The sequence below is a fragment of the Natator depressus genome, chromosome 8 (assembly GCF_965152275.1).
Source record: "Natator depressus isolate rNatDep1 chromosome 8, rNatDep2.hap1, whole genome shotgun sequence".
NCBI classification, from domain to species: Eukaryota; Metazoa; Chordata; order Testudines; family Cheloniidae; genus Natator; species Natator depressus.
The window spans coordinates 92,714,026-92,722,640 of NC_134241.1; positions in this window are offsets into that span (position 1 = coordinate 92,714,026).

Below are 8,615 nucleotides of genomic sequence, written 5' to 3' on the forward strand. Positions count from 1 at the left end.
AGCAGCCGCCTCTCTGCTTGCCTGCCTCGTGCTTCCAGCTTCAGTCAGTGCTGAAACTTCCTGCTGGGAGGGCAGAGGGTACATCCTGGCAGAAACCAAGAAAGTTTCCCAACATGCCGCAGTCTGTAGCCCACAACTTATAGTTCCCATGGCTACTGCTGAAGCACACAGGACCTTGGGCTGCACATGGGATAAGCTTTCCATAGAACAAATACATTTAGAAGGAGGCTGGAGCATAATATCCAAAAGGCACTTAAAGAAATTAAAATCATGAATTTTGAAGTATGCAAAACTATATGCCAGAATGAATACTGTACCCCATGGATGTTGTGGCCAAACGGGAAGTGGTGTATGGAAAATGATGTCTCAGAATGAGGTCATAATGCGAGCCAATCAGCATTCTACTTTACATTCTCCAGAAATATCACTGTCTTGGGAACAGCTCTAGCAATGATGGCAAAACTAGCCTTCGTTGTCACAGAGGTGGGCCAATTGCTCCACTATTTGGTCCCCCTGAACACCTCGGTGTTTCAACACACCCACTGCTAATCCAGCCAGTTCAAATATTTGAAATACAGAGAGGCCAGCAAACAAACCATAGCAAAAACAAACTAGCTGTCTTCATGCATTTCTGATGTACCTATCATGATTGCCCCAGGTTCTTAAGACTCAAATTCTGTGTGAAATGGGACAGAAACACTCAGTTCTTGTATCTTCATTATTGGATGATGACCTTTGCAAAGACATTAGTCTGTAGGTGACCATGCTGTGTAATAACTATAGTCATGTCAGTGTTCCAGCAAAACTATGAATATGGCAACATATGCAAATATTTATCTGCTTGCCTATTTGTTGTAAGTTTGTAACATTTGCAAGGGCAGATATTCTTTTGTCTGGTTTTCCAGTCCTTGCCACTTACTGTCCTTTCTAACTGACATTCTCTTTATGCAATTCTGCTAAAAAGAACTCATGCTTACTGCCATTTTAAACAATGGAACATACATTTGATTTTAATCCTCATGCTGCCTACATAGTTATGGACTAGGTCTTTGTGACGGCATTAAGAAAGGAAAAACATGTTGCAGATATAAAAGCAGAAAACACTCTTCTCATAAATGGGCTACATAATTGAGCTGCCAACCCAAAAACGCTTCTGTTTTTATGCTGTAACTGTTAACACTTTTATGTGCTGGAATTTTGCCAGGAGGCTCATTAGGGTCCCCGTCAAAGAGGGCACAGCCAAAGCAAAATATATTTAAAGGGATACCAACATGGCTGTTAGACCCAGAACCCTGATTAACCAACATTGTTGCATCTCACAGGTGTCCATGCGACTTGCATGCAAACATGCAGTGCCGCACTTGAGTTCTCCCTGCTTCGAAACAGGCCAAGGATGGAAATTAACAAGGTAACCTGCTCTACAGGAGTGCGTTCTGTTTTGTATTTCAACAGCTTTCCTGAGCATGACGATGGAGTAATCAGGCAGATCAGAGGCTCACATGCACATCCATCAAATGCATCTGCAGTCACAAACAAACTTTGTAATCTGACTTCGAAAGATCCACTGAGCAGACAAATATTTTATCAGTGTGTCAGGCTTGGGGTGAAGGGTAACACCGATATTTCAAAATCAGCAGGATTATTTAAGTATAATTTCTGTTCGAGATTCAATTTGGGGCCTGTAAGCCTTGGAATTCTCCCTTAAAAGATAGAACTTTATTTTGTCCTTGTGGTTTTTGAACTAACTTATGATTTATTATGGCCTAGGGTAATAAAAAATCATGATGCACAAGCCACTAGCCGTCACCTTCAGCCCCCAACTAAAACCTCTCCAACGCATCATCAAGGATCTACAACCTATCCTGAAGGACGACCCATCACTCTCACAAATCTTGGGAGACAGGCCAGTCCTTGCCTACAGACAGCCCCCCAACCTGAAGCAAATACTCACCAGCAACCACACATACCACACAACAGAACCACTAACCCAGGAACCTATCCTTGCAACAAAGCCCGTTGCCAACTGTGTCCACATATCTATTCAGGGGACACCATCATAGGGCCTAATCACATCAGCCACACTATCAGAGGCTCGTTCACCTGCACATCCACTAATGTGATATATGCCATCATGTGCCAGCAATGCCCCTCTGCCATGTACATTGGTCAAACTGGACAGTCTCTACGTAAAAGAATAAATGGACACAAATCAGACGTCAAGAATTATAACATTCAAAAACCAGTCGGAGAACACTTCAATCTCTCTGGTCACTCGATTACAGACCTAAAAGTTGCAATTCTTCAACAATAAGACTTCAAAACCAGACTCCAACGAGAGACTGCTGAATTGGAATTAATTTGCAAACTGGATACAATTCACTTAGGCTTGAATAGAGACTGGGAGTGGATGGGTCATTACACAAAGTAAAACTATTTCCCCATGTTTATTCTCCCCCTCCCCCATTGCTCCTTAGACATTCTTGTCAACTTCTGGAAATGGCCCACCTTGATTATCACGACAAAAGGTTTTTTCCCCCTGCTCTCCTGCTGGTAATAGCTCACCTTGAGTGATCACTCTCCTTACAGTGTGTATGATAACACCCATTTTTTCATGTTCTGTGTGTATATAAATCTTCTCACTGTATTTTCCACTGAATGCATCCGATGAAGTGAGCTGTAGCTCACAAAAGCTTATGCTCAAATAAATTGGTTAGTCTCTAAGGTGCCACAAGTACTCCTTTTCTTTTTGCGAATACAGACTAACACAGCTGCTACTCCAAAGCTTTTATTGCTTCATTTAGGTACATATTAAATAAATGCTACAGTCTTTTTGATGGTTCTGATTTCTCTGGAAATTTGTATTAATATTTCACGTATGATAACATGAGAGAGCTACAGTAAAAAATCCAATTGTATACAGGATGTTTGCATGTTCCTTCTTCATTCTACTTTTCTAGTCCTTTTTAGTGATGCTCATTCAGTGTTTTGGCTAAATGGGCCTTTCACATCTCAGACATCCAGGGATCCAATCTAGAGTAAGTGGCAATCATCTCTTCACTTTTGACTAGCTCTTAACAGTTCTGAGAAAGGTTTCAGAGTAACAGCCGTGTTAGTCTGTATTCGCAAAAAGAAAAGGAGTACTTGTGGCATCTTAGAGACTAACCAATTTATTTGAGCATAAGCTTTCGTGAGCTACAGCTCACTTCATCGGATGCATACTGTGGAAAGTATAGAAGATCTTTTTATACACACAAAGCATGAAAAAATGGGTGTTTACCACTACAAAAGGTTTTCTCTCCCCCCACCCCACTCTCCTGCTGGTAATAGCTTATCTAGATTTGTGCTGGAAATGGCCCAACTTGATTAACGTACACATTGTAAGGAGAGTGATCACTTTAGATAAGCTATTACCAGCAGGAGAGTGGGGTGGGGGGAGGTATTTTTTCATGCTTTGTGTGTATAAAAAGATCTTCTACACTTTCCACAGTATGCATCCGATGAAATGAGCTGTAGCTCACGAAAGCTTATGCTCAAATAAATTGATTAGTCTCTAAGGTGCCACAAGTACTCCTTTTCTTTTAGTTCTGAGAAATGGGCTTCTCTGAGATCACAATATAACTACATGTACCAAGATCTTATTTCCCAAAACAATATCCCCAGCAAACCATGTAGACGCTTCCTGGGCTGGAGACCAAGGATCAGATTCTGATAAAAGTCTCAGCACACTTCTGTGTTTACAGGCACAGTTTTGGCATGTGCAAACACTTAGGCCAGGTCTACACTGAAAAGTTAGGTTGATCCAGCTACCTCACTCAGGGGTGTGAAAAATTCACACCCCAAGCGACATAGTTAAACCAATCTAACCCCTAAGGAAGACAGCACTATATTGACAGAAGAATTCTTCTGTTGACATAGCTACCACCTCTCGGGGAGGTGGATTCACTGTGGTGATGGGAGAACCCCTTTTGTCGCTGTAGTGAGTGTTTACACTGAAACATCAAAGCGGTGCCACTGTCGTTATTTAAGTATAGACATAGACTCCTAGTTAACTAGCAGCCAGGTGCCATTTGGATAAGTAAAGTATAAGGCTAACTCCCAGTTCATACATGAAATTGTCCTTTGTTCATGACTAATACAGGTTTTTTTCTTGTGCAAAAATTCTGAATTAGTTACTTTTATAAACATGGTTGTCAGTTTAGAGGATATCTCTAAAATTTTCTACTTTTCGCTTGAAGGCCATCACACTGGTCTATCTTTTTAGTTGTGTCTTCTGGATCCTATAAATGCTGTTTCTCAATCTACTAAAGGGGTGTGCTAGTCAATTACGTGAGCCACATTTCATCTTTCCAGGGCAAAGCCTATTTGATACTCTCAGCCCCTAACAGGTTGGGGAACAAGCAAATCAACTTGGTGTCCAACTTACACCCTTCATTCTACCTTTTTCTCGCCAGGTAAGACTATGCACTCTTCTTTTGTAATAATTAGCTATACAGACAAACTTTACTTATCTTCTCCCATACTGGCGTAGCTGTGGCCTGCTCATCTGACCACAAGACTAGGGGCTTGGAATCCCTGAGTTCTAATCCCAGTGCAGTAGCCTTGGTCAGCTTCTCCTGTGTCAAATGGATATAATTATACTGCTCCAACTTCCCCTGGGATATCTAGTTGTAAATAAGCATAACTTTAATTTTCTTAATCTAAGTACAAATAAGATTGAAATCCGAACCAATTTCTGTCTAGCAGCCAGTATTCTCAAATATTCACAGAAAGTCACATTTGTTGACTCTGCAGAGGGCCCACATATTGGTGAGGGAATATTGGTGAGGTAAAGAATGGCCATCAATGCACTACCCTTTCAACTCTGCCCTTCAGAGCTGCATTAAAAATCAGTTCCTCCCCAAAGCCTCCTTTGCCCAAGCGCTTTTCAGAATTAATAAAGCTCCATGGCATCTCTGTGCAGTAGATAAGTGTTATTTCACACAGTTTACAGATAGAATAACAGAGACACAAAAAGATTAAGCGACAAATCTATGCAGAGTAGGGAATAGGACCTAGAATCCCGGCTCCAAATCCTGGATATAGCATTAAAAAAAATAACTAAATAAAGCAAAGTAAGAAAGAAAATGAGAGTGGAAACAGGGAAGAGGTTCGCAGGAAGGAGGAGGAGACATAATGCCACAACCACTAAAACATTCCACCTCTTGGTAAGTGCCCCGTAGAATTGCCATAATTTGACCAAGTTACACAACCACATTTGCCTCCTTTCTTTGTCTCCTGGTATAGCTGTGTTTTAACTTTTCCTACTTTGAGAAATCCGTGGAACTATTACTTCCTTATTTATGATGATGATGCAACATTTGTAATGTAGGGATCATGACCTCATTGTGCTAGGCGCTTTCCAAACACACGAGACAGCTCTCCCCAAAGAATCTGGAATCGAGGGAATTTTTTTGATGTGTCATTTGCTTATGTACATTTGTATTGCACAGTATACAGAAAGGAAAGGCAGTAATTTTAGAGCAGATATTGCTGGGGATCCTTGTGGCTGTGAAAACCCAGCCTCAAAGGGAATCAGAGAGTGAGGTAGTCAGCATGACATTGACCTTTAGGGAGAAAACAGTTCTCTGTCTGAAGCTCTGCCGTTATCTGCTCTTCTGTATGTCAGTTATCTTGGGTCTGCACCTTGCAAACTAAGTTGTACTGTCATCAATCATTTGCTGTTGTCTGTTGTGTATTGGTTCCTTGCTGCCCTCCCTTTGTTAATAAACTCGTTTGCTTACATGCATAAAATTACCTGATTTTGAGACTGTTTATTCACAGCATCATCCGTCTAGCACAGAGGTCGGCAACCGATGGCACGCTGCTGCCTGCCGAGTCCCAGCCACCGGCCCCACTCAGCCCACTGCCGAACCCAGGCCGGGAACCCAGCAGGGAGCAGCGTGCTATTAAAAATCCTGCCCATCCCGGCCTGCTCTTCTCCGCCCCCACCCCTTGGCAGGGTGAAGAAGCTTGGTCCTGCCGGCTGCTGCTGCAGGGCAGGCAAGCTTCCCCCCTCCCCTGCCTCTTCCCCCAGTGTGCGGGGTTCCTGCCCCTCCTCCTCTCCCTCCCTGACCCCGATCAGCTGATGGCCCTTGCGGGGGAAGGGGGAGAAGAGGAGCTGCCGCGCTCGCTGCTCTGGGGAGGAGGTGGAGAAGAGGTGGGGATGGGACCATGGGGACTGGGGGTGGAATCAGGGCATATCCCCTACAGCCCCCTGCCGTCATCCGCTCTGGGCAGGGGGCTGGGAGCACCCCCACAACCCCAGCCCACACCCCCAGCCCTCTGCCCTGACCCCTGCACCCCCCCACACACACACCCAGCCCTCTGCCCTCACCCCTGCACCCCTCTCACACACACCCAGCCCTCTGCCCTGATCCCTGCACCCCCTCACACACACCCAACCCTCTGCCCTGATCCCTGCATTCCCCCCACACACACCCCCAGCCCTCTGCCCTGACCCCTGCACTCCCCCAACACACACACCCAGCCCTCTGCCCTGATCCCTGCACCCCCCATGACCCCAGCCCTAACTCCAGCACCCCCACACACACATACCCAGCCCCCCCACAGCTCTTGCCCTGACTCCTGCATGCCCTCACATGCCCCCAGCCCTCTTCCCTGACTCCTGCACCCTCCTCACACACTTCGAGCCCCCTGCCCTGACTACTGCACCCCGCACACACATACCCAGCCCCCCCAAACCCCATGTCCTGACTCTTGCACCCCCTACATTCCCACCCCCACCCCCTCACCAAATGGGAGCTGCCCAGGGAAGCACTCCACCCCCAAACCTCCTGCCCCAACCCTGAGCCCCCTCTCTCATTCTAGCTCCTGGCCAGACCCTACATCCCAACCCCCAGCCCAGTGCTCAGTGCACTCCCACCCTCAGCTCAGTGCAGAGAGAGAGGAAGAGAATGGGCTAGAACCAGGGAGAAGGTAGGTACCCACTCTATGTGGGCAGGGCCAGGATCCCAGACTGGCAGTGGGCTGAGTAGGGCTGGCAGCCGGGACCCTGGCTGGCAGGAGCTGGTGGACGGAACCCCAGACCGGTAGTGGGCTGAGCCACTCAGCCCACTGCCGGTGTGGGGTCCCGGCTGCCAGCCCCGCTCAACCCATTGCCAGTCTGGGGTCCCGGCCGCCAGCCCCACTCAGCCTGCTGCTGGTCTGGGGTTCTGGCTGCCAGCCCCTTGCCAGCCAGGGCCCCACTCAGCCTGCTGCTGGACTAGGTGAATGGAACCGCAGGCTGGCAGCAGGCTGAGTGGGCTGGCGGCGTAAGATCAGCATTTTAATTTAATTTTAAATGAAGCTTCTTAAACATTTTGAAAACCTTGTTTACTGTACATACAACAATAGTTTAGTTATATAATATATAGACTTATAGCACAAGACCTTCTAAAAAATGTTAAAATGTATTACTGGCACGCGAAACCTTAAATTAAAGTGAATAAATGAAGACTCGGCACACCACTTCTGAAAGGTTGCTGACCCCTGGTCTAGCATTTAACTATAAGAGAAATAAACAAGGTCTCTGAAGAGCTATCCCTTAAGAAAAATAGCATAAATAGCGGCATTAAATATATATCAGTGTGCAGGAGGGTAGAATTCATTCATTAAAAGCAGGATGGAATTCTATTTTAATGTACCTTATAAGATTTTAGTTTAGGTAAAAAAACGAGGAGTACTTGTGGCACCTTAGAAACTAACAAATTTATTTGGGCATAAGCTTTTGTGGGCTAAAATCCACTTCATCAGGTGCATGCAGTGGAAAATACAGTAGGAAGATATATATTTACACAGAACATGAAAAAATGGGTGTTGCCATATCAACTGTAATGAGACTAATCAGTTAAGGTGGGCTATTATCAGCAGGAGAAAAAAAACTTTTGTAGTGATAATTAGGATGGCCCATTTGAGACAGTTGACAAGAAGGTGTGAGTAACAATGGGGGGAAATATTAGCATGGGGAAATAGTTTTTACTTTGTGTAATGACCCATCCACTCCCAGTCTCTATTCAAGCCTAAGTGAATTGTATCCAGTTTGCAAATTAATTCCAATTCAGCAGTCTCTCGTTGGAGTCTGGTTTTGAAGTCTTATTGTTGAAGAATTGCAACTTTTAGGTCTGTAATCGAGTGACCAGAGAGATTGAAGTGTTCTCCGACTGGTTTTTGAATGTTATAATTCTTGACGTCTGATTTGTGTCCATTTATTCTTTTACGTAGAGACTGTCCAGTTTGACCAATGTACATGGCAGAGGGGCATTGCTGGCACATGATGGCATATATCACATTAGTGGATGTGCAGGTGAACGAGCCTCTGATAGTGTGGCTGATGTGATTAGGCCCTATGATGGTGTCCCCTGAATAGATATGTGGACACAGTTGGCAACGGGCTTTGTTGCAAGGATAGGTTCCTGGGTTAGTGGTTCTGTTGTGTGGTATGTGTGGTTGCTGGTGAGTATTTGCTTCAGGTTGGGGGGCTGTCTGTAGGCAAGGACTGGCCTGTCTCCCAAGATTTGTGAGAGTGATGGGTCGTCCTTCAGGATAGGTTGTAGATCCTTGATGATGCGTTGGAGAGG